The sequence below is a fragment of the Aquarana catesbeiana genome, linkage group LG06 (assembly GCF_042186555.1).
Source record: "Aquarana catesbeiana isolate 2022-GZ linkage group LG06, ASM4218655v1, whole genome shotgun sequence".
NCBI classification, from domain to species: domain Eukaryota; kingdom Metazoa; phylum Chordata; class Amphibia; order Anura; family Ranidae; genus Aquarana; species Aquarana catesbeiana.
Genome location: NC_133329.1, coordinates 131,465,506 through 131,492,231, shown reverse-complemented (window position 1 = coordinate 131,492,231; position 26,726 = coordinate 131,465,506). Strand labels below are relative to the sequence as shown.

At 46.7% G+C, this 26,726-nt stretch overlaps 1 long non-coding RNA gene across 1 annotated transcript; it reads left to right on the top strand.

Moving 5' to 3' along the window:
- LOC141147678 (uncharacterized) lies at positions 1-14,714 on the top strand. Its single transcript, XR_012245099.1, has 3 exons — positions 1-247; positions 1,547-1,594; positions 13,880-14,714. It is a non-coding gene; the product is annotated as an uncharacterized lncRNA (long non-coding RNA).
- The last annotated feature ends 12,012 nt before the right edge of the window (positions 14,715-26,726 follow it).

Genomic DNA, 26,726 nt, shown 5'->3' with positions numbered 1-26,726 from the left:
ACTTCTGACAGGCAGCCCTCTCTGCTCTGACCTGTCATGTATCTCACACTAGCACTGAGATCTTCGGGTCCCAGCACAGCAACATACAGCTGCCTGTGTTGATTGAAGCAGCAGCTTTCGTTCCCTCTTCTCACACTGTAGCAGGGAGCAGGGAGCAGAGAGCAGAAACTCCGCCCCAGCTACAGTTCTCAATCAACGGTCTGAGGCATAACACATGGACTGGAGCACTGGATCAGCAGTGGAAGAGGTGAAGGAGCTCTGAATGAAAAACGGGGGGGGGGGGGGGGGAAGAGCCCTCCAGAGACTGAGTTCACAGTGAGAGGATAACTGTGAAAGAAGGGAAGGGGGGGTGGAAATTTGTCCAGAGAGGAGAACTGGGAAGGGAGCTTTGTATAGAGGTAAGAGCTGCAGAAGGCAGAGCTGTGGAGGGTGGGGGAGGTTGTGTAGAGGTGAGACCTGTAGGGGAAGCTGGGGGTGCATAGGTGAGTGACAAAGGTGAGAGCTGTGGATTGGGGTGAGCTTTAGATGGGGGTGCAGAAGGGGAATAAAGATAATATGGATGGAGGTGCAGAGGTGAGTTGTGAGTTGTGGAATGGGGGTGTAAGCTGTAGTTAGAGGGGTGCAGACGTGTAATCGGGGGGAAGGTGGGTTGCGGATAGGGTGCAGAATGGAGCTGTGGACATGGGAAAGAAGAGGTGAGCTGTGGATGAGGGACACAGAGGTAAGCAAAGAGATAAGCAGAAGTGAGTGATTTGATGGTTACTTTTGGGGGGATACTTGAGGATGAAGACTAGGGAAATTTGCTGGGGAACAGTAAGACCCCTTTCACACTGGGGCAGTGCGGGCGTTAGTGGTAAATTGCTAAAACTAGCGGTGCTTTACCGCTGTTATAGCAGCGCTTTGGCACCACTAGCGGGGCGCTTTTAACCCCCAAGGAGGGGTTAAAAAGGGGTTAAAAGCGACCACTTAACACTGCTTTCAAACCGCTTTTAAGGCGCTTTGAAAGCGTGGCCCATTCATTTCAATGGCAGGGGCGGTGGAGGAGGGGTGTATACACCCCTCCCCCATCGCCCCAAAGATGCTGCTTGCAGGACTTTTTTTTCCTGACCTGCAAGTGCACCGCCCCAGTGTGAGAGCACTCGGACTTTCACACTGGGGCTGCAGAAGAGGCAGTTTACAGGCACTATTTTTAGCGCAAAAACGCATGTAAAGTGCCTCAGTGTGAAAGGGGTCTAAAGCATACAGAGTTAGTGATCAAGAGTACGTAATGTATGGCACAGTGTGCAGGGTCTAGTGGTGTGAATTTTGTAACACCTCGTACATTACATACTCAGAACTGCTATACTCTGTGTGCTGTGCTGTATGTTACATATCTAAGGACTCGGTATGGTACTCCTGAATGCTGTACTCTGTACAATGGGTTTTACATTACATACCCCTGAGCCCTGCACTCTGTATGCTGGACTGCATATTATACACGTTACCACTGCTCTCTGTGTGCTGGGCTCTATGTTACATATTCCTGACCCCTGCACTCTGTACACAGGGCTATATGCTCCATATTTCTGAGAAGAAGGGACGCTTCGCATCGAATGTAAGTACTATCCTGTTTGCTGTTTTTTTTCTGCACCCTGTGTGATATGCACTGCTCACAATTGCACAATACACACTCCTGAGCCCTATGTGTTATAAAGTCCTGTACTTTGTGTGTTACCCATTCCTGAACCATGTGTGATACGCAGTTCTAAGGCCTCACTTATTACAGTTATTTGACGCCACTGTACTTCTCTCCTATAAGGAAGGTGTGTCTGGGGGTGGAGTTTGGGCATGGTTGTGGGCGGGGATTTGGGCTGTGAGGGTGAGTCCTGCACCTATTTTCTGAGAAAAAAAGCCCTGCACATACGCAAATGTACATCAATATATCCACGCACACAGAACCTTCCTGAAACATCCCCTTATTGGTGAGTCTCCAGGTGGGACCAGTGTTCAAAGTGAAATCGTCTTAACTCTGGACACTTTCCTACCTCCAGCACACTGTAGCAAGCGCAAAGATGCTGGAAGGCGAATATCCCACAATATAGGTACTAGGGAGCTCCCCCTGCTTTAAACAGTAAAGTCACTATCCCTTATGACTAAATGCAGGGCCTTCCAATAAAAGAGATAGTCCTGTAGTCTTCAATCTTCAGCTAGCCACAAATTAATATTTGTAATCCACAAGAGAGTTCTTCTGGAGTGTTGTACACTGCAAGTTGATACACAAAAGTAATTATAATCAAGCAAATTGATTGAGTGTTCTTACTTGAAGGAGACAGACATCTAGTATCAGTTTCTGGATATTGAAGTCTGTGTAAATGTAATACTTTCCAACTCAATTGTTCCGTTGGACTATCAGTCCCAGCAACACTCTGTAACAGCTCTAAATGTGTGTAGTGTTAAACAAACTTCTGGGTGTTAACCCTCTCACCACACCGGATCCGAACAGATGGGGGTCTCCGTTTCAGCAGTCCTCAGTCTGTGTGGAGCCACAACCACGCTGTCCAGCTGTTCCATTTACTAACAACCAGGAGTCCTCGGTTACCTCCTCCACGGGTCTCCGGAATGATCACTTCTGCTGCTCCAGCACGCTGTGATCGATGGCAAGATCCTTGCTGCTGCTCCGTTCCTTCACAAGGTAGGCCGCAACCCTGTGGGACACACCCACAGAGTTCTGCTGGCAGGCCACGCGTCCCAAGGACAAGAGAGCTAAGATGGCTGCTCCCAGCCCTTTTATATCCTCCCCACAATGCAGTTCAGTTTTTCTCTGGTCCATGAGCATTGTGGGTAGGTCATAGTTAATGTCCAGAAGTAAACAATCAATCACTTCCATGTCACTTCTCAAAATGATGAACAATAAAAGTCTTGTATCTTTATAGTTGGCCACTAGATGGTGCTATATCAACTTTTTACCTTTACAACACACATATGACTATAAACAAAAGTTGTCAGTGCTACATACTCCCCCTGCTTTAAATCTTTGGTCCCAAAAGATATGCAAGACCTTGTTCCTGCTACTCATTTTGGCCTCTAGACGAGTGCACAGGACCGACAGAGGAGCCTCCCACCAATTTTCAGGTGTTGGGAAACTATTCTGTGTACCCACAACTGTCACCTTGGTATCAGATACAGATGTGTCAAGGGGTGAAACAGGTCTCTCCTTTTCCAGATCGACAGAGGAGGAACTAGGCTCATCAACATTCCTTTTACTGGTAACCTTTGCTACTTCAGAACACTCGCCCAGTGTATCGTATGTTAGTCTTTTGGGTGGGCGAATGCTCCTCTTTGCTCTTTGTTCTCTTGGTGTGTCCTCTATTTCTGGGTAAACACTGTTTTCTGTTATTACAGACCTTGGTTCCTCCAAGTCAATGGGAGACTCAGACAGTGGTACAAACTCTGGAGCTTCTGGCCTGAGAGTCTCACTATCCTCTCTGGTTGTCAGGAATGAAACACTCCTTTCAGCTTCGGGTGTATCAGACGACCACAACCAGCTAATGTCCATGTCTCTCTCCTCATTATCTTCAGTTGTTAAAGACCCAGACTGAGACCTAGTTACAGGCCGACGTGCAACATCTGATGTAGATGATAACTCCTCCTCTGGGATTATCCTGACTGCATCAGTGAGGGGTAAAAGGTGATTCCAATGCCAAGTCTTAATTGGTCCAGCACTTCCTTCTGGTCTAATTTCAAATACTGGAAGTCCTGGAAGCTGTTTACATACAATGTATGGCTGTGACCTCCAGCGATTAGCCAGCTTGTGTTTCCCAGGAATACCCAAATTTCTTAATAGAACTTGGTCACCAGGTTGTAGATCTTCAATCCTTACTTTGAGGTCAAAGTTCCTCTTATTTCTACTCCCTCTGTTGTTTGACATAGTCCGAGCCTTCTCATAAGCAATTTTTAGACTCTTTCGCAGTCTATTTGTATATCCTCGATGAGAGGTCTCTGAGGTGTGATCCAGAGAAGTTCCGAAAGCCAAGTCCACTGGTAATCTAGCTTCTCGCCCAAACATCAACCGATAAGGTGAATATCCTGTGACGTCACTCTTGGTGCTGTTATACGCATGTACCAAAGCAGTAATATGTTTACTCCAATTGGGCTTTTGCTCAGAGGTCAATGTCCCCAACATATTAAGAAGGGTTCTATTAAACCTCTCCAGCTGAGGATCTCCTTGTGGGTGATAAGGTGTAGTTCTAGACTTCTGAATCCCCAATAGATCCAACAATCTCCTGATGAGCGTACTCTCAAAGTCCCTCCCCTGATCTGAGTGAATCCTCTGTGGTAAGCCATAATGGACGAAAAACTTTTCCACTAGCATCTTCGCCACTGTGACTGCTTTCTGATCTTTAGTGGAGAAAGCTTGAGCATACCTGGTAAAATGATCAGTAACTACCAAGATGTTTCCCTGTCCACTCAAGTTGGGTTCTAAGCACAGGAAATCTATGCAAACTAAATCCATGTGACCTTGGCTTGATAAATGACCCACTGGGGCGGCTTGTTGCGGCAAAGTCTTTCTCTGGATACACCTATGGCAGGAGTGACAGTAACTCTCCACTTCTTTCCTCATGTAAGGCCAATAGAATCTATCCCTTATCAGTTGAAGAGTTCTTTCTGACCCCAGATGGCCATGACAATCATGCAGGGCAAATAACACTTTCTCCCTGTGTTTTTCTGGCAGAAATAGTTGCCACTTCTCCTCCAGATCTTCAGAGGGGCCCCTTCGGTAGACCACCCCTTGTTGCAACTGCAACCGACTCCACTCTTTGTGCAACAACAGAGCTTCCCTCCGGGCACTTTTCAGAAGTAAATCGGGGCGCTGACTCTCCAAAGCCTCCAGTATCACGTTACAGAGTGGATCTTCCTGTTGGTCTCTCCTAATGTCTTTTCTCGATAACTTAGGTAGACCTTCTGCTGCAATCTGAGAGACATTACAATAATACCTGGGCACCCCCGCTGTAGTCACTCCGACCTCTTCAGCTCTGGCTCCACCTTTCTCCCGCTTTTCTACTCCTTCACAAAGGACTCTTACCCCTTCGGGGGCAAGCTGAGTCCAATCCTCCTGAGAGCTCAGGGAACTGTGGGGTCTTCTCGACAGCGCATCTGCATCCCTGTTACCCACTCCTGGTCTGTATTTCAGGCTGAAGGAAAATGTTGAAAGAGCAGCCAACCACCTATGGCCTGTGGCATCCAACTTTGCAGTGGTGAGCAAGTATGTGAGGGGGTTGTTGTCGTTTTGACCACAAATTCCGCACCATACAGGTAATCTCTCAACTTGTCCACCACGACCCACTTCAGAGCCAGAAACACAAGTTTATGAGTGGGGTAATTCTTCTCAGCAGGGGATAGACTTCGGCTCACATAGGCAATGGGCCTTAATTGTCTATCATGATCTTGGTAGAGCACTCCACCGAGCCCATCTCGGCTGGCATCCACGTGCAATTCATAGGGCCTTGTGGGATCCGCGTAAGCTAACACCGGAGCAGTAGTAAGGCTCCACTTCAATTGTCTGAATGTCTCCTCACATTGCGGAGTCCACTGATTCTGAATAGACTCCTTCTTCTTTCTGGGCCCTTCTTTCTGCCTTTCCAGGTTTATCTGAATCCACATCAGCCTCTTCTTGATTCCTCAATAGTTCCGTGAGTGAGTGAGCTATCTTTGCAAACCCCTCAACAAACCTCCGATAGTAGGAGCAGAATCCCAGAAATGACCTGAGCTCAGTCACATTCGTGGGCTTTGGCCAAGAGGTAACAGCTTCCAACTTCTCGGGATCTGTTGCTACCCCTTCTTCAGACACAATGTGCCCCAAATAGTTCACCGAAGGTTGATAGAACTGACACTTCTCCATTGAAAGTTTCAAGCCCTCATCATGTAATCTCTTCAGGACCTTTTCCAGTCGCTCTTCATGCTCTTCAAGAGTTCGGCCAAATACTATGATATCGTCTAAGTATACTAGGACCTCAATCAAGTTCATGTCGCCTACCATCTTTTCCATGAGCCCCTGAAAAGTTGCTGGAGCCCCAGACAGACCTTGTGGCATCCGGTTAAATTCATAAAATCCCACGGGGGTGATGAAGGCAGTCTTTTCCCTATCTTCAGGACTCATGGGGATCTGGTAATAACCACTCTTCAAATACACTGAACCACTTCGCCCCTGACAGGCTCTGTAAGGCATATTCTATACGAGGGGTAGTGTATTGATCGGGAATGGTCCATCGGTTCAGGGTCCTATAGTCGATACACAGCCTCAGTGACCCATTCTTCTTCCTCACTACCACTATTGGGGAGGCGTATGGACTCCTGGACTCCCTGATAATCCCAGTCCTTTTCAGCTCAGCCACCTGTTCTCGGAGGTCCTCCAGATCTCCCAATGGGATCTTCCTGACCATTTCTCGAAAAGATTTGTCTTCCTCAAGCCGGATCTTGTGCTCAGCATTCTTGGCATACCCCACATCAAACTCACTCCTTGAAAAAACCTCTCTCCATCTCATGAGCTGGGTTTTGGCCCTCTCCATCCAAACAGGCATTAAGGGGGGTGTTCTTCAGGTAGAAGTCTTCTATGGGAATCTCCCCCTCCGGTCCTCTTTTGACATCACATGGCGAGACCGGGGTCGCTTGATTTGCCTGTCCAAGCAGCATCCTTGCTGGTATCTTCACAGGCAAAGCTGTCGTGTTTCGAACACTGACTGAGACTCCCCCTCTGCTTCTCTTAAGTGCCTTGGTTGATAACACTTTTGGGATTATCTCCAGACCGACATCTTCTTCTCGAGTGTCCATCTCCAAGACAATGAAAGGACCAGGTTGTCTCCAACTCAACTAACTCAACTTGACAGAGGCTCTCATGCATATCACTTCACCCGGTTGTAACAGTTCTTCGCCCCGGTCTAAACGCCAAACTTTTCCCACCCCTTCCAGTGGGGCCTTCTGTTCGTGTACCATATCCTTGTACACTTGGGTTAGCATGGGGTGTACCTTCATGGCCGGGGCACTTTCCTTTTGTACAAGCGGTGTCAGGAGTCTTCTGACCAGATCAGTTTTTGTCCCGATGATAAGGGAACTTCTGTGAGCCCCAGGGGGACGAGGACACACTATGGCCAAGGTGTCAAAAGTCTCCACCTTTCCAGCTACACTCGGGTCAAAGGTGAGTTTGATAGGGATATACCCCTCATAAGGGAAGTTCTGGGTACCCAGGCCCCATATCTCTAATTCTTCCAACTTTTGCAGGGGCAGATGTTTGAGATGCTTCTCATAGAAATCTTCGCATTATAAAGTCACTTGGGCTCCAGTATCCAGCAGTGCTTTGGCGTAGATTCCTTCCACCTGAATTGGGATGATCGGAGAGGGTCCTACTAGATTGGGAGGGAACCCACCGTGGGTGTTTGGCTTAATTTGTTTGCTAGTGCGCATCTTGGCTCCTCGTTTCCATGAGCGCTTACTCAACTTCGTTCCCTCTCCTACCCTTAGAACTTTGCGGGTCTGGGTTTTATTGGAGTTGGCGGCTGTTGCAGGGCACCCTGTTGACTCCTTCACTGCGGCCCTTTGAAGTTTTCCGCCGGCTTTTGGCGTTGTACTGCTGCCCTTGGGCTTGGGCACACTTTTCCATAATGTCCAATCCCTCCACAATTGAAACAGAGCCCAGACTTCCTTCTAAGGGTGAAGTCTGACACCTTTTCAGTTTCTTTAGTTCCTCCGTCGGGTGGAATGGGGGATTTTGCGGTCAGCAAAGCCATCATCTCCATTAACTGTGCCACTTGAGTCTTAAGGAGCTCAATCTGAGGATCATCATCCATCACACTAATTGTCCTGACTCCAACAACGTGTTTCGGTTCTTGCATTTTTTCCTTCCTCTCCAGGATAGCTTCTTCTTCCCGCACAATCCGAATCAGGTCGGGTACTTCAATATGCCTCCGTCCTGACGAGTTCTTAACTGGAGCGTGATGGGGTCCAAAGGCTGGGCACCTCTTAAAACTTGTTTGGCCCGAATCTCATACACCTCACGAGGATTTAGCCCCTTCTTCAACAAGATCTGGTGAATGACCTTGTCCAACCGTCTCATATATTCTGACAGTTTCTCCCCTGCTTCTTGATAGGTGTGTTCTAGTTGATAAATCAGGTCGGAGACCTTTTCAGTACGTCCGAACACATCTTGCAGGATATTTAAGTAGTCTTGGGCTACACATTTCTGTATGCTGAGCTTCAAATTTCGGATAGCCTCGGAAGCAGGCCCTTTCAGACTCTCAGTAATCCGCTGTTTTTTGTGCGTTTCAGGGATGAACCACTCATCCAAAGCTTGCGTGGCCTGTTCCAACCACTCCTCAAAGGTGTCTTCCTCTTTGGGTACAGGCCGTCGGCCCGAGAAAATGCCCAGTTTTTGATACCCAGTCCCTGAGTATGTTGGGTTTCCTTTTTTGACATTGGGACAAAAAGTTCCCCAGGGCTGTGAGGAGTTCTGGTTCAATTGCAGCCGGGACTGACTGCGATGGAACCTTGACTTCCGCTGATCTCATCTGTGGGAGGGTAGTAAGATTCTCCCCTTGTTCCCCTGGGTGGGTCAGATAAAATTTGGTCTTATCAGCGAGTTCAACACTGGTCCCCTTGAAGTTTTCCGGAACTTCTTTCCTCCATTCTAATAATGCGTAAGTGCGGAATGTCTCATGATTGGGTCTGACTGCAACCACCTTAGCTCTTCGTTCTGGGGCAGCGCTTTTACCACTCTATTAATGTGTTCTTTCTCCCAGACATCTCCCCAGAGCTCCATTGCCATGCTCGCTTCTGAGCGGGTGCCTTCCACCTCACACCACTGTGCCACAGTGGGGGGATCCATTCTATGGTTCTTAAGGGGGTGCTTGACTTCAGAGAGACAGTTATCCCGGATGAGCCCCCACATGTAGCAATAACTCACGGTGGAGCTGCTGATTTAAAGCGGGCCTGTTCTCTGATCTCTTCACTCCTCTTAACTTGCTCAATCCCCTTGACACAACTGTAGTGCAGTGTTGTAGTGACACTAATACCAATTATAGCTCACAATATATACATACATATATCTAACACTTATATATATATATACCTCTACCTGTGTGCTTATGACTCCACCTGCAGGAGAAAAACAACACTGCACATAAACTTCTGTGATAACCAAAGGTTTTTTACTGGAAAATTATGTATATATATAAAAGTTATTACAGTGACTATACTATCACACCAATGTAGTGTGACAGTACAGTAAATATTTACAACAGTCTTTGTACACATACGCAAATGTACATCAATATATCCATGCACACAGAACCTTCCTGAAACATCCTCTTATTGGTGAGTCTCCAGGTGGGACCAGTGTTCAAAGTGAAATCGTCTTAACTCTGGACACCTTCCCACCTCCAGCACACTGTAGCAAGCGCAAAGACAAAGGAAGGCGAATATCCCACAATATAGGTACTAGGCAGCTCCCCCTGCTTTAAACAGTAAAGTCACTATCCCTTATGACTAAATGCAGGGCCCTGCAATAAAAGAGATAGTCCTGTCCTGTCCACAAATTAATATTTGTAATCCACAAGAGAGTTCTTCTGGAGTGTTGCGCAGTGCAAGTTGATACACAAAAGTAATTATAATCAAGCAAATTGATTGAGTGTTCTTACTTGAAGGAGACAGACATCTAGTATCAGTTTCTGGATATTGAAGTCTGTGTAAATGTAATGCTTTCCAACTCAATTGTTCAGTGGGACTATCAGTCCCAGCAACACTCTGTAACAGCTCTAAATGTGTGTAGTGTTAAACAAACTTCTGGGTGTTAACCCTCTCACCGCACCGGATCCGGACAGATGGGGGTCTCCGTTTCAGCAGTCCTTAGTCCGTGTGGAGCCACAACCATGCTGTCCCGTTGTTCTGTTTACTAACGACCAGGAGTCCTCGGTTACCTCCTCCATGGGTCTCCGGAACAATCACTTCTGCTGCTCCAGCACACTGTGATTGATGGCAGGATCCTTGCTGCTGCTCTGCTCCTTCACCAGGTAGGCCGCAACCCTGTGGGACACACACACCCACAGAGTTCTGCTGGCAGGCCACGCGTCCCAGGAACAAGAGAGCTAAGATGGCCGCTCCCAGCCCTTTTATATCCTCCCCACAATGCAGTTCAGTTCTCCTCTGGTCCATGAGCATTGTGGGTAGGTCATAGTTTAAGTCCAGAAGTAAACAATCAATCACTTCCATGTCACTTCTCAAAATGATGAACAATAAAAGTCTTGTATCTTTATAGTTGGCCACTAGATGGTGCTATATCAACTTTTTACCTTTACAACACATATGACTATAAACAAAAGTTGTCAGCGCTACATGAACCCAAACCCAAATCCCTTTATCCTGGCAAGGAATTAGAGAAAATCAGAAAAGGGGATTGGGAGGTTCCTTATCCTTTATGAAGGGAAGGTGAGTCTCCTGTAATAGCCGTGAGGGCAGTGACAGCAGGAGACCGACGCCCATATGCACCTGTCACTGTATGGTGGGGGAAGTCATCTTTTCCTACACATGTAATGGCTTTGGTTGATAGCGGAGCTGAAGTTACACTTTTGCAAGGAAATCTTTCCCATCACAAAGGAGAATTGATTCATGTAGAAGGTTTGGGAGGGCACACTACACCAGCAGTTAGGATACGTGTGAAATTGGCTATTGGCAAGGGATCAGGATTTATGACAAATGTTTTGGTATCAGAGTTTCCCGAAAATATTCTTGGGATGGATGTACTTCAAGGTAAGTCAATTCAGACTGAAAGAGGTACATTCACATTCGGGTATCCTGATAAAGCATAACTGGTAAGGGCGGTGAAGGCTGTGGTCAGAGGTCATGCGAAATGGATCCCTGTCTACATTCCTCCACCAGAGAAGCCAGTCTGTCTCAAGCAGTACAGACTTCCTGGAGGCTACAAAGAAATTGGGGAGACCATTCAAGAATATTTGAGAGTAGGGATCCTCAGACCTTCTGTAAGTCCTTTCTCGTCTCCGGTGTTCCCAGTAAAGAAACCTGATGGGACATATAGAATGACTGTGGATTACAGAGGTCTAAAAAAAGTGGCACCTCCATTGAAGTCAGCTGTACCAGATATGATCTCAATTGTTGATAAAATTGCTAAAGATGCAGGAGAATATAATGCTGTGATAGACCTGGCTAATGCTTTCTTTTCGATTTTAATAGACCCAGAGTGTCAAGACCAGTTTGCTATGGTGTGGGGCGGCCACCGGTACACTTTCACTGTGCTTCCTGAAGACTATGTTCATTCTCCAACCATTTGTCATGGACTGATTGCCCAAGATTTAAGTACCCTGAGTTTGAAAGTCGCTGTGTTCCACTACATTGAAGACATCATGATCTCTGGGACAAAAGAAGATGTAACTAAAGCACTGCACCTGCTGATAGAGCACTTGAAGAACAGAGGGTGGGCTATCAACAGAGACAAAGTCCAAGGACCTGCCACAGAAGTGAAATTCCTGGGAATGATGTGGTCTGGGCCGCAGAGGAAAATTCCAGAGACAGTTGTGCAAACTATCCAGGCGCTGTCGCCCCCTACTACCAAAAAGGAGGCACAGAAGTTCATTGGAGTTGTGGGGTTCTGGAGATCGTTCATCCCACATCTTGGACTGATTCTGAGGCCTATATATAATGTCACCAGAAAAAAAGACTGATTTCTCATGGGGTTCAGAGCAGTGGACTGCATTCCTGGCTGCTAAAGAAGCTATTTTGCAGCATTAGGACCCCTGAGACAAGGAGTACCATTTCAGCTGGATGTAGTGGAGCAGAATGGTACCATATCTTGGAGTCTGTGGCAGCCAAATGAAAAGAAAGGACTGAGAGCAATACCCATTGGATTTTGGTCCAAACAACTGACAAGGGTACAGAAGAGATACACGCCCCTAGAGAAGTACCTGTTTGGGGCCTACACTGCACTTCAACATGTAGAGACCATTACAGGGAAGGACACAGTCATTATCCATACTGCATTGCCAATAGCAGGATGAGTGAGAGATAATGGACTGACCACTAGGGCAGCTGTAGCCCAGAACCAGACACTGATGAAATGGAAGTGGTACCTTCAAGAAAGAGGGGGTATTGCAGCTGGGGATGTTAGAGACATTTCAAAACAGTTGGCAGGGCTTGTTACTTTTACCAGCCCCCGGCCAGAAGAAGAAATTCCTGTGCTGCAGTCATCCCCCATTCAAGAGGCTCCACCCTTTGAGTCTCTGTCAGAAGACATGAAGGAGTCAACGTGGTTCACTGATGGTTCAGCCATAGTCACCTCGTCTGGATGTAAATGGACAGCAGCAGCCTACAACCCAAGTACAGACACAGTCCTGCAGGAGACCAAAATTGGAGGGTCCAGTCAGTATGCAGAGTTGAAAGCTGTGGTGATGACTCTTCAGGAGGATCCTTCTTCCCATGTCACTATCTACACTGACAGCTGGGCGGTTTTTAAAGGACTGACAACTTGGATGCCCACGTGGAAGTCCAATGAATGGAAAGGTGGTGTGGGGAGGCAAGGATGTCTGGGACTACATCTGGAAGGAAGCTCACTCCCGCACCATAAAAGTGGGGCATGTTGATGCACATGTGCCCCTAGTCCCAGACTTTGAGAACTATAACAGAGTTGCAGATGAAATCGCCAAAGTGAAGGCTGTTGTGCCAATTGATCCTGTCTTGATGAACTTGGCCAACTGGGCCCACAAGTAATCTGGACATTTGGGGCAGAAAGCAACATATGAATGGGCACAGCAGAGAGGATTGCCTATATCCATGGACATTATAAAGACTGTAATAGGGAACTGTACAGTGTGTGGAGAAGTGCGACAATGGCCATTGCAAAAGTACTCCACCGAGTCGATTAAGAGGGGTGAGAGGCCTGCAGAGATCTGGCAGATCGATTTCATCGGTCCCCTGCCCCGGGGAAACAATGGACTGAGATATTGTTGCACTGCAGTGGATACCTATTCAGGACTTATGCTTGTTCATCCTTGCAAATGTGCAGATCAAGCCGCAACGCTTCAACTGCTCCAGAAACTTGTCGTTGCTTATGGTTGTCCCAAATAAGTCCAAAGTGATAACGACTCTCACTTCACTGGATCAACAATACAGCAGTGGGCCAAAGATTCTGGAGTGTACTGGTTGTGCCACATCCCATACCATCCACAGGCAGCTGGTTTCATTGAAAGATACAATGGGCTATTGAAGGACCAGATACACAAACTTACACCCACACATACACTAAGGGGGTGGGATCAGGGCCTCACACAGGCAGTCATGTTGTTAAATTCTAGGCCAATAGCCAAAAGCACACCATATGAGAGGATGGTAGGGGCTGGGGCACAGATTCCACAGCTGGAGTGCAAAGTTCAGTATTTATGTAAGGTTCCTGAAAGAACAGGGCTTAACAGACACCATGCTACTGCTTCCCATGACATAGAAACCAAGAGTGATGTATCTGAAGCTGAAGCCTATCTAGGAATGAGAGGGAATCTGGCAGGAAGGTTTGAAGTTACATTTGCATTGACAGATGAGCTTCAAGACAGTGGCTGGGACTCTGACTGGTTAGTGGATACTTCTCAGCAAGAGTGGAAAGTGAGGCTACATAACAGCAAACCTTCCAAAATAAACAGCAGTGATCTTCTTAGAAATATCAGTATATTTCCTCTCCTCCCTATTGATGTTCTTTGGGAGGGTCAGAAGTGGGTACAGGCAGGGGGCAAAGTGTTAGTCAGATATCCAGGCAAGAAGCCACTTAGAGGAGAGATTTTAGCTGAAGGGCCTGGATCTACTGTTTATGTATTATTAGAAGGAACAGATAATCCGCTTTGTTTCCACTCCACAGGCTGTCTCCGATTTGATCCATAGGAAGACCAGAGAAAAGTGGTTACATGATGGAAAGAATGACGGAAGATCACAAGAGCTGTGGAGAGCAAGGCTGTTGATGTATTACAAGCCTGGACTTGTTTCTAAAGAACTTTAGAATGGACTTTCTAATGAACTTTTTTAGTTAAAGACTGAAACACCTTCTCAGTGACAGAAATGGGAGATGTTACATTCAAGGAAAATAATGTTTAGAATGAGTTTAGTAATGAAGAGATTTTGTGTGTAGTCTGAGAAAAAAAAAATCTAGGGTGGAATGTGTTGCGTTTGTTACGATATGATTTTTTTTTTATCAATCAGACTTACGATACATGGGACATAACAATACACAATAGTGGTTGGTCATAGAGATATTGTCAGGTTTTGGCTTGAGTAGATTTCTCAAACAAATGCTGTTTTATACAATGGGGGTAAATATCATTGTTGTATTCAATTGACAGTTCAATTAACAGGCTATTGTCTCTATAGCTATAGTAAACAAGTAAGAAATGTACTTTTCTGAGGTTCTTTCAGCTCTCAAACTGAAAGAATGACTGTTAGATTACTGTCAGGTGTTGGCTTGATTAGACAATGGGTACGTAGATACAGTTTTCAACAGTCCATTGTTTCTACAGCTACAGTAAACAGGCATGTTTTCTGTTGTTTGGTAACTATGGCAAACAGCCTGACACATAAAAGGGGTGAGTACGGAGACACAGACACACACCATCATGCTTTGAAGATCAGAAGCCGCCACTCATGACACAAGAACACTGCCTGGTGTCCAAGAAGCATCGTTGCCAATGGAGATCACGAACATACAGTAACAGAATATAAGTAACTTTTAAGTGTATTTGTACTGTTAGACCATAGGCTGTTCATTTGCTAGGCATTTTTGCTTGTTATAGATATCTGTCAGTCTTGTATTGTATTCCTAAGATTGTAATAGTTTTGCATCATTGTATAGTAAAAGCACAATTTACACACTGCAGAAATCTCAGCTTCCTTGCTTATACCACAGAGTAACCTTGCTAGATAGACGCAAGCAAAACAGTTCTCTAGAAAGCTCTCCCCCTGCTCAAAAATCCGTTGGGCCTGTGCTAGCATCTTTTTCTGGGTAAGAGAGGTGTGGAGGCGGGTAACCTCCTTAGTCAAGAGCTGCAGTTGCGAATAGTGTTGGGGGTCTCGAGTAAGAATGAAAAGTGCCTCCCCACAAGCCGCCTCCCCTTCAGCCTTAATCAAATCTGCCCTGAGGTCCCCACATATTTTGACGATTATGGTCTGGTAGTGACCTCTTGTGGAGGCCTTAAAAGCGCCCCATACAACAGTGGCCTCCATCGTGCCAGGATTAACCGCCCAATAGCCATTCCACTCAATTCTAAATTGGGCATCGACAGCAGTGTCCGAAATCCAGAATCTGGATAACCTCCAGAGTTTGTCGGTTGAGCCTAGGGAGAGGTCAAGTGTCAGGAGTAGGGGCGCATGATCTGAGATACCTCTGGGTAATATTTGTACGTCTTTAACCCTTGGGAGAACTGGTCTCCCCACATAAACCAAGTCAATGCAGGAAAATGTTTTGTGGGAGGCCGAGTGACACGTGTATGCTCGAGAACAGGGGTGTCTCCACCTCCAGATATCGGTCAGACCGTAGGTGTCACTGACGTCAGCCTGTCCATTTCAGGGTCAGGGGCCAAGTTGAAGTCTCCCAGGATGACTACATTGTCAGACTCAAACTCAGCCATCTTACTAGTGATTTGGTTTGACAGCAGCAAGGAGGCTGGAGGGGGTAAATATAAACCTACAATGGTCCATGTCATCGTGTGGATCTTCGCATGAAGGACAACATACCTACCATCTGGGTCAAGGGCCAAATCCAGGAGTTGAATAGGAAAGGAACTTCACTATCAGGACACTGACTCCCCTCGCGAAGCTGGAATGTGTGGAGTGGTAGTGGTAACCTACCCATGGTTTTTTGAGAGCAAGTATTCTACTTGGTGCATTTCTTGGAGCACACATATGTGTGGGTTATAACTTTTGATAAACTGGAACACCAGGGATCTTTTGACAGGGGAGTTCAGCCCCCTGGTGTTCCATGAGAGAATATTAAGAGAGGACATAAGAGCGAGGGGCTGTAGAGGGATTAGGATTAATAGAGTATATGGCTCCTGGGATGGACCACCGGACCCAGGACAGACATAAATGAAAGCAATGCAATGCTGAAAAATCAAGCTTTTTATCATTCAAATAAAACCAAACTAAACTAATAACATTTGTAAAGACCCAGTAACAAAAGTAAAACCCAAAGAAAAATGTAAAGGCACCTGTTGGGTCAACAGCCACCCCTCGGAACATGAGGAGGGTCTGCATCCCAAAACCCAATACAGCTATCCAGCCATTAAATAGGGGACCCGCTCAAGCGGCTAGGTTGCACCCCCCAGAAAACCAGAAGGGTGCAGGCGGTCTCTCTTAAACTTTGCTCCGTAGCTTCCGCCAGGCAATAACCAAGCCGGAAGGGGACTGTTCCAGAGAAAGAAAGGGAATGATTTATAGTCACCTTCATCCCCTCACGGTATATCCAAGGCACAATATGATCCGAGGCATAAGATAAAGTATAATGTTTAGGGCCTCTTGACAAAAGTCTTGAGAAGAAGACACAGATTCTTTCTCCTGACTTTAGCAGGGGCACACGCTTAGTTTGATAACTGATGGTAACCTGGCGCACAAAAGGTGCAACAGTATTCCCCAAGTGCCTCCCCCCTCAGATCCGGCCGGATCACTCCCCAACACCCCCCATGCACCCAGAGCATGACAAATGCAGAGGCTGAGTCATCAGGCAAAACTCCCATGTGAATCAAAAACTGAGGCTCAGTCCGGGCTGCAATAGGGTCCCGGGGGGGGACATTATAACAGAACATCAGGGTAGGGTGGGGGGGGGGGAGAGAGGCACAAGGACGAGGAAGAGAATCCAGCCAGAGAGAGGCCTCCCGGGGAGTATTGAAGAGCCGGATGGATTTGCTGTCTTGGACTCGTAGTCGGGCCGGGAATAGGACGCTGTAGCGGATGTTCCTGGATCTCATGGTCGCCTTCACCTGATCGAAGGATCGTCTGAGTTTCTGCGTCTCTATGGAGTAATCCGGAAATAGCAGCAGTTTCGTGTTCTGGTAACGCAGATCTCCCAGGGTGATGCTCGAAGGGCCCCATCCCTATCCCTAAAATTAAGGAGGCGGAATATGAAAGTCCTCGGGGGGGATCCTGGAGGTCCCGGCTTGGGAGGAACCCGATGAGCCTGCTCTACCACGTACTGGGGGGAGAAGGGGGCATCCGGCAGCAGGTTACGGAGCAGGTCCTCCACAAAGGTAGTCGGATGGTTCCCCTCCGCCCCCTCAGGTAGGCCTACTATTCGGAGGTTATTCCTCCTATTCCTATTTTCTGCATCTTCGGCCCTGTACTCCAGGGCCTTTACCTTGGAGACCGGAGTGCCGCGGAGTGTTCGAATATTTGGTCCTCCGCAGTGCTTACCCGTTGTCCTGTCTCCGTCACTAGAGAGCGGAATTTGTCCACGTCCTGCCGCATTAGGCCCATATCAAGCTGGACAGCCTCAATTTTGCCTGTAAGCATGGACTGGCAGGTCGCTATAGCCGCCATGACCTCCTCTATCCAGGGAGGTCTGGGTCCAGGGACTTCCAGGGTGGTGTTTGGGAAGCCATGGAGGCCGTGTTCGGGCCTCGTGTAGCTCGGGTCTCCACGTGGGGTGATGGATAATCCTCCGGGCACGACGGGAATCGGAGCCTTTTACCCCTGGCGGCGGATGTCCGCGATGATCTGCGCCTCATTCAGGGAGAAGAACGGCTTAGATTAGGGGTTGTGATCAGCCTGGATCCGGATAATCTCGGAAGGCCCAGCGGAGCTCAAGCAGAAAGCGACCGCTCACCTCACCATCTTGGACCCGCCCCTCCCAAATCATCTCTAGAGAGGCTGCCTCATTGTGTGCCCAATACTCCTGCAGCTGAGGGGAAACTCTGTCATGGACTGGCTCATTATTGATCCAGTGGGGTTGTAGCCTCCAAAGGGCTCAGTTACACGACCTGGTGGTCCTAATGGTCCATTTGAGCGGGTTATGGTCAGAGAGGCCAGAGGGGAGATACCTTGCCTCTTGAATGTCATTTAAAAGGGCTGCATTGGCAAAAACCAAGTCAATACGGGAGGAGGTTTTAAAGGCAGTTGAAAAGCAGGAGTATGTCCTATCCTGGGGATGCCACAATCTCCATGTCTCGGTAAATTCAGTGGCTTGAGCCCAGGTACCCAATTCTGGGCTAAAATTGGATTGGGGGGAGGGTCTATCAAGGTCATGTGATAAAGTGGCGTTAAAGTCCCCCATGAACAGAATGCAGGCTGGGCAATGCGGAGCCAGACTCTCATCATACGAGTACAGGACCTGTATCTGACTAGGAGGAGGCAGCTATACATTTACAATAATATACTTCACATTGTAGATGGTTAACACTAACATAATATATTTCCCTTGGGGATCTAAATGAACATCTTGAAACACACATGGTATACATTAACTAATCAGAATAGACACCCCACGGGAGTATGAGGAATAAGTCGCATGGAGTGCTCTCTGCACCCATGGCCTCTAAAGAGCCAGAACCCTGCTTCCCATCAGGTGCGTCTCCTGCAACAACACTATGTGAGGGTTATGCATTTTTTGTATTGGAACAGCAATGATCTTTTATATTTGGAGTTGAGCCCCCTGACATTCCATGACAGAATGGTCAGGGATTCGGTATCCGAGTTAGCCATCATGAAATGTCAGGAGGGAACAGAAGTAGGATGAAACCAGCTGGCCATTGCATGTGAAAATACCCGTTTTTAGTAGAGTCATTTGAGTCTTGAGCTGACGGAATGTTTGAGTAGCAGAACATACATAAGGGGTTTTAAAACAGAAAAATGCTTCTCCCCCCAAAAAATAACACCCTACCCATACACCATACAAACCAAGCCTGGTGGCCAAAAAAAGAAGCCAAAAAAATCGATGTAGGGCTTTTTCCCATAACAGACAAACCAATGGAACCTTCAGGTCACTTGGACCCCTGGAAGCCCTGCGCACAGGGCCGTGGTAGATGAAGCCCTAACCAGGCATGTAGTTATTCCATAACTTTTAATATCATGTGAGGGTGAGGGAGCGTGCGTCTCATCACCTCCGGTAGGAGACCGGGTATTCCATAGATGCCCGACGCGGGCACACTGTCCTCAGGAAGGTGTGTTGATTATCTTGCTGTAGCTCCAATTGGTTAGGATCATGTGAGAACAGGAGAGTTCATTGCCCCAATTAGGGGGGAGTGAGCCGCACCAGTCACCCACCATGGGAGGGACCCACTGTGAGACCCCAGGAGCAACAAGTACCCCTCAATGCAGGTACATGCCCAGAGGGCATCCGGGCAGTCCCGCTAGGTGGTCACAGGAATGGAGGAGGATGGTAAACAGCTGAATAGATGAGTGCATGGCCCCTCCACAGGAGAGCGGCAACTCACCACCCATTGTAATATACTGGGTTAAGCCAACATCCATGGAATATAAACAAAAAAGGCCTTGGAACAAAAAAAAAAAAAACATCAACCTCAACAGGATTGTAGATTGGAGAAGAAGCACCAGAGTTACTGCAAAGATAGTAGCCATGTGTCTGCTTCATCGGGGGATTCAAAGAATTTCACCGAACCGCCATGTTGGACTCGCAGGCGACTTGGGTAGAGCATGGAGTATTTGATATCGTGTTCTCCGAGTCGTCTTCTGACATCAGTGAAGGTTTTGCGTCATCTTTGTAGGTCCGCGGAGAAGTCAGGATAAAGATGCACCACTGTATGCTCAAAGGGGAGGGTGGGATGTTTGCGGGCTTCATGGAGGATACGATCACGGTCTCTATAGTAGAGAAACCTCACTAGGAAGGGCCTTGGTGGAGCCCCAGGGGTGCCCCGTCCAGCCGGGACTCTGTGGGCCCTTTCCACCATGTATGTTGGGGGGACCTCAGTCAGGTTAAGAAGTGTCTTAAAGATTGTTTCCACAAATTCAGCCAGGCGGTCCCCCTCCGCCCCCTCCGGGAGACCCATGACCCTGACATTATCTCTCCGGAGACGGTTTTCTGCGTCATCAGATTTAGCCACCAGGGACTGCAGTGTGTGAAGGGTATCATCATGGCGGGCAGTGAGATCCTCTGTAGCAGAGATTTGCGTCTCAGTCTCAGAAAGCCTGCCTCTGAATTTGTCCAGGTCTGCCCTGATGAGGTTACATTCCTCAGCCAGGTGGTCGATGCGGACCAGTAAGGAGGTTCTACTCTGTTCTATGGCTGCGAGGATAACAGTGGTGTCACTTGTTTGTGGTGACGCCTGTGGAGGTGGAGAGGCCAATGGATTCGCAGCCTGCTCCATGTCTGCTAATGGCCTTTAAACTGATCCAGAATGGCACTGGGACACTGAGCAGGCGGTCTAAGGTTTTGCAGATTGTAGTGTAGAGTGTTGGTTGTGTCTCCTTTAAGAGATTGTGCTTGTTTAGAGAGGGAGGTTTGCAAGCAGGGGCAACAGACACCTCCAACTGGTGCAGTTCTGTGTTCCACTGAGGCCTGTTGGAGCCAGCTGACAGCCCCCAGGTGCTGTATTTATACACAGTCCCCTTCAAGGATGTTGACACTGGGGAAGAGGGTGCGGGACAGCCGTTTTGCCCGCGGATCGCGGCACCCGGCCGAGGAGGATACAGTAGGCCTCAAGATGGTGGCGGGCCGCGAATGTGAGAAGCCGGCCATTTGAGACCTCCCGGGGACCCCATATGCTGGGTACCCGATCGACCCCCTCCGGAAATGCTGCTACAGGTGGGTGATTGCCGCCCTCTTGAGGCTCCGTAGGCCTCAAGATGACGGCCGGTCCTCGGTGTATGGGGAGGGTCGCGTTCCGTGTAGCTCCTCAGTCAGTCGGCCGGGCTCCAAGATACTGGCTGGTGCTGAGGCAGGGGATGCCCAGGGACAGACAGGGCAGTTTTGGAGGCTCACCAGGGTGTGCAGTGGACAGGATGGCTGCGGATTTTATCTAGGATAAGCGGAGCTCTTCGTTTTCACGTCCTCCTAGGCTCACATCCGGACCTTTCATTTTTTTCTTAAATAAAAACATATTGTACAAAAAAATCTGTAAGTGGCATTATTTACTGTTTATTTTTCTTGTTCATGAATGATTACAGGAACTATGTACACATGGACAGGGAAGGTATCTGGGGGCCCCCTTATTATTAAGCCTCCTGCCCCAGACCCACACAATCACTGGGGCAGGGCTGTGGGGAAGAAGCACTTGTCCTCATCAACAAAGGGACAAGTTACTTCACCAGGAGGATGGCCCCCGGCAAGGTAGCAACCCTATGTTAAGGGCAAGTGGCGTGGTATGGTTCAGGAGGGTGGGTACAGCAGGGGGTACAATTTGTTTGGTGTGGAGCTCCCCCAGTAACATCTATATCAGACTTTCATCTAAGGTCCCTTTACCATGGGGCAGATGCCACAAGGAGTCCACCTGCTCAGCGGGTAATCTGTCTGCTGAGCGCCAATGAGCAGGCAGATGTAGAGTTGCCACCTCATCCCTTTAAACCCAAACACCTTTGAATTACACAGGTTCTGAGGCTAATTAAATGCAGATAAGGCACCAAGTGAGTTTAATTGCCACCTTAATCAGCCACAAAACTTGTGTAATTAATATGTGTTCGGGTTTAAAGGGATGAGGTGGCAACCCTAGGCGGATGGCTTGTCTGTGTCCGATCAGCTTATGCAAAGCAGACACAGACACAGCCTACTGTCCTCTATGGGCAGTTAGATTTAAACAAACCACCCGACGGCCATCCGATCTGATCCGCTAGATCAGTGGTCATCAACCCTGTCCTCAGGGCCCACTAACAGGTCAGGTTTTATGTATTACTTTGGGGAGATGAAGACTAGAATTCTGCAATCACTGAGCAGCAAATGATATCACCTGTGATGTTTTTAAGTTATCTTGCAAACCTGGCCTGTTAGTGGGCCCTGAGGACAGGGTTGATGACCACTGTGCTAGATGGATGGGGAACAGATCCCCATCCATTTATTTGTGTGTGAGTGCAATGGATGGTCCGATCCCATGATGCTTCCCAGACCAGTTCAGGGCACCCCACAGTCATCTTATTTAAAGGTATTTTTTATTTTTAATGTTGACCTTAGAGCATTCTTAAAAATGCTGCTCCTCGCAAAACAGAACTTTTTAAAGGGTTTTTTTTGGTAAATATTCCCTAGGGCAGTGTACAGACCCCATTGCCATTTGTTTGTTAACTTGGCTATTAGCCTTGAAAATGGCCATTACTTTTTTTAATATTTGGCTCTAATTGACTTCATTTGGGTCTGGATTCGGCACCCAAAGTTTAGTCATGTTGTGCAAACCCACTTTGAACTGAACCCAGGTACCTTTAGCTCATTCATAATAAGCTTTAACAAAGATATTTGTAAGGACATATTTCTGTGTACCCAGAAATGCCACTATGTTTTTTTAGTTCAGTCTTCATGCAATTAGGCCGTGTTCACATATGTGAGGCTGCAGTTTCCAGCTGGCGGTCCGGTGCATTCCTGTTCAACGGTTCAGATGCGATTCAGGTCTGAATTTTTGCTTGAATTCGCACCTGAACCAGACCCAAAAACGCACATGACCCTATTGGAATTTGCACCTCGACCGCCCCGGACATGTGTGAACCGGCTTCATTGAGAGCCAGTCAAACTCGCATGTCATGCGTATTGGATGTGGTGAAAACCGCATCCAATTCACACATATGTGAACCTGGCTTTAAGGTTCTAAATATGATGTTACATCCCAAAAGGGGGTGCTCTCATGAAATCTGTGTGTTAATATCATAAAATAGTGTAAAAAAGTAATGAAAACTTGCAAAATGAGAGGGTCAGACTGCAAGTTAATTCTTTAGTATAGCTGAAGTTTACCTTTACCAAAAAATAACTGATGCAAAACCACCAAGATAACATTTTAACATAAACAGTAACATATACAAACTATGAGATAGTGATGAAATGTGTACATCTTTTGCAGGAAAAAAAGCTCTGAAAATTGTCCCTCCTTCCCATTTAAGAAAGTTGAGCCCTGTAATTAATAGCCCATGTCCTGCCTGAACCCTCCTGTGTATTTCACAGCAAATGTAATACCACTTGCTGCCACTGTTGTGATCAGTGCAAATTTTATACATTTCTCTGTCAAAAATTGCAATAGAGTTACCCCTGGTGGGCTCCCTTAAAATACCACTGAATTTAAGGTAGGATTAAGCATCAGATTGAAAGAATTTTTGATGTCCAGGTTTCCTACACATGACCACAGAACCCAACAAATGGTATTAAAAATGACATGCCAGGTGAAGGTAATAACAAAGGAAGTGATGCCACCAGGACCAGTGATGTTAGTTAGGATGTAAGACTTTGGTTAGCATAAAGTCTTATGGACAAAACTAGAAGTGAGTGAAGTCAGGAAGTGATATCAAACCTGGAACCAAAAGTGCACGATTTGCCATTTTTGAAACTAGCATATTGCTTACTGTACATGTAAGCTTTTAAATGCAAAACAAATATTTTAGCTGTAAATTTGCTGCACTGTTAGTGCCATTCTTATTTTTGTATGTGGAAATTGATTCTGTCCTGTTTTGTTTAGCCCTTGGGTGTGTGGGCATTCTGTTTGGCAAGGTTATTTAGCATTTGGGATTAGCTGCATGATAGCATAAACACAGGGGATTTTTGGGTTGCACTGATATTCACAAATTTAATGTGGACACATATTGAATGATTTGCATTTATTGGTGGAATAGACAATGTAGCGCTGGTAGATTTTAATCTACCGCTGATAGGTAAATCTAGTGGGTCGCTTATTAGAGGAAGTTAGATTTGCCTCTGTTCCAGCTTGGCTGACGTTGCGTGTAGTTCCACATTGTGCCGGTGGGTGTCGTTGTCACCATGGGCTGGTGTTGGAAGAGCAACGCATTGAAGCGGATGAGTGCTCCTCTGTCCCGGAGATAACTCGGTGGAGGTGGTCCTCCAAGTTGCATTCTGGGAGAGGGTATTTATGGGTCAGACGCCATGTTTTAGGGTTCGTTTTTCAGCCACCTGCTGGTCCTCCTGGCCGACAGGTATGTGTTAAGAGTGGGTGGGCCCAGAAGCCTGTCTGGGGCCTACCACAGCAGGAGAGGAATGGTCCTGAGCTGTCTATCCTGAGTGAAGGAGCTGGACAACCGAGGAGATCCCAGGGGAGGACCCGTCATGGAAGGATCATGCAGAGTGCTGGTCTGGAGAGGGGCCTGGTGACTCGGTTGGAGGACGCATCCTGAAGTAATCTTACAGTATAGTACTGCTGGGTTGGCTTAAAGGTTCAGGTACTGTGTCTGACATTCATCACAAACCAATACATCCTGTGGCAGAGGATCGTACGGGTTTTACTTCAAACAAGTCTGTGGCAGAGACTTTAGTTCGTGCTACGTGCTGGCTTCTAGACAAGTGAGAGAGGTCTATCCAGGCGGGCAAAGATTGAATCCCACAAGGGGAGCGCTTCCAACTACAAGTGATCAATTCCAGAGAAATGTTCTAAAGAATACTAAGGAAAGGTATTTGAGCTTCCCTGCAGCTTTCCTTCTACCTCTTTCCTGCTACTTCCTTTTATTGGTTCATTAAAGCATTGGAAAACCTACTCAAGTGTTTGGTGCTTATATCGTCCAGAGGTAAACTCAACGGAACCCTAGACCCGGTGACGGTGAAACAGAGGTATCGAGAGTGAAGGTAACAGCCCGCTTTAAACCAGCAGCGCCACGAGAGTTATTGCTACACTATTGAGCTTTTTGTTGTTTTTTTTTTATATATATTTTCTTATTTTTGTATGTTATACTGTATATATGACTAGAATATTTTTTGTACCAGGTAAGAGTATATGGAGATGGAGATGGGGAGTGAAGGGAAAAACACTGGGTGAAGTTTGACACAAAATCACTGATATACTGAACACAATGAATTATTGATTTATTATTGAAAGTGGGTCTGAATATTATACATTATATTGGTCTTTTTGTTTTTTGTTTTGTTTTTTGGTTTAATGCTGTGGAAACAGCAGGAATTAAGACAAGACACATATGCTTTTTGGAATTAAGCTTTATTTGACCCACACTCACTAGGGGTCAAGTCATCCGATTAGAATACATTGAGCATAATTTATGAGGAAGATAAACCCATAAGTAGTTTTTAAGACCCATTTGATATACAGAATTAAACCCTTATTTCTACAACAAAAAGATATAGGTAATACATTTCACTTTAAGGTATACATTGTTGACATGAATAGTTTATATAGCAGAGATTCGGTACAGACATGAGGTCAGTCTGCACTTAAAAAGGAAGGTCAAAAAGATTGCCAGAAGTCCCACAAGGTTATACAGGGGTAAGACACAAGGATCACCAGGAGTCCCCCTCAAACAGTAATGCCCTGTACACACGATAGTATTTTCCGATGGAAAATGTGTGATAGGACCTTGTTGTCGGAAATTCCGACCATGTGTAGGCTCCATCACACATTTTCCATAGGAATTTCCGACACACAAAGTTTGAGAGCTTGCTATAAAATTTTCCGACATCAAAATCCGTTGTCGGAATTTCCGATCGTGTACACAAATCCGACGCACAAAGTGCCACGCATGCTCAGAATAAATTAAGAGATGAAGCTATTGGCTACTGCCCCGTTTATAGTCCCGACGTACGTGTTTTACGTCACCACGTTCAGAACAATCGGATTTTCCGACAACTTTGTGTGACCGTGTGTATGCAAGACAAGTTTGAGCCAACATCCGTCGGAAAAAATCCATGGATTTTGTTGTCGGAATGTCCGACCGTGTGTACAGGGCAATACTCTGTGAAGTATACTATAAAAGGGCCATTAACCTAAATCCATAGTAACAATTAGTAACAATTACCTCTAGTGGACTAATGTAAAATTAATGATAATGGTCTCACCTAAAAGATGTAAAAAGTCATAATCTTATATTTTTCCAGTGGGAAAGACTGTCCATGATGACTGTAAACCAAAAAATATAGAAGCGTTCTCCCAAGATGGGAGCTGGCAACAACTTTTATAAAATGCAATAGAGGCAATATAGTGTATATACTGTATTTACGGGATGAGGGAGAAACCCCACGACCCATCAGTACCAATCACAGTTATTTTTTATTGCGCTAGCTAGTTCAAGTGGCACCAAACTGACATGTGGGGAAAGGAAGCCTTAAGCTTCCTGACTCTCTATATTGATCCCCGTTACTTGCCGAAGATGTCCTATCTTCCGCAAATGTAGGATTATTTTTGAGCCCTTTGGAGCAGTGTGGCACGTGTCTCTTGCTGACTTTGTTTCTCTACCATAAACAACACCATGCCTCATCAGCTACCACTAAAGAATTGCTTTCACACCTTAACAACAGATGTCCTTTCTCATGATTGGGTAAGTAGTGTCAATTTCCTTAAAGCGGTAGTTAACTACGACTATAAAATTTTCTTTTCAGGGTCCCCAGGTGGGTTATGTACAGCATATTAGTACATTATGGCAGACTTACCTGTCAAATAGTGCCCTCCAGTGATGCGGTGGGATAGATCAGGCAGGTCCCTGGAGCTTCCATCTCTGCTCGGTCTGCCTTTCGGGTACTGAGCCTTCAGCCGTTTGATAGGCTGGGCCATGATGATGTCACTTCCGCGCATGTGAACTGGAATCACATCGCTGTGGCACAGATCGGAGCCGTAAATGTTCGCTGCGTG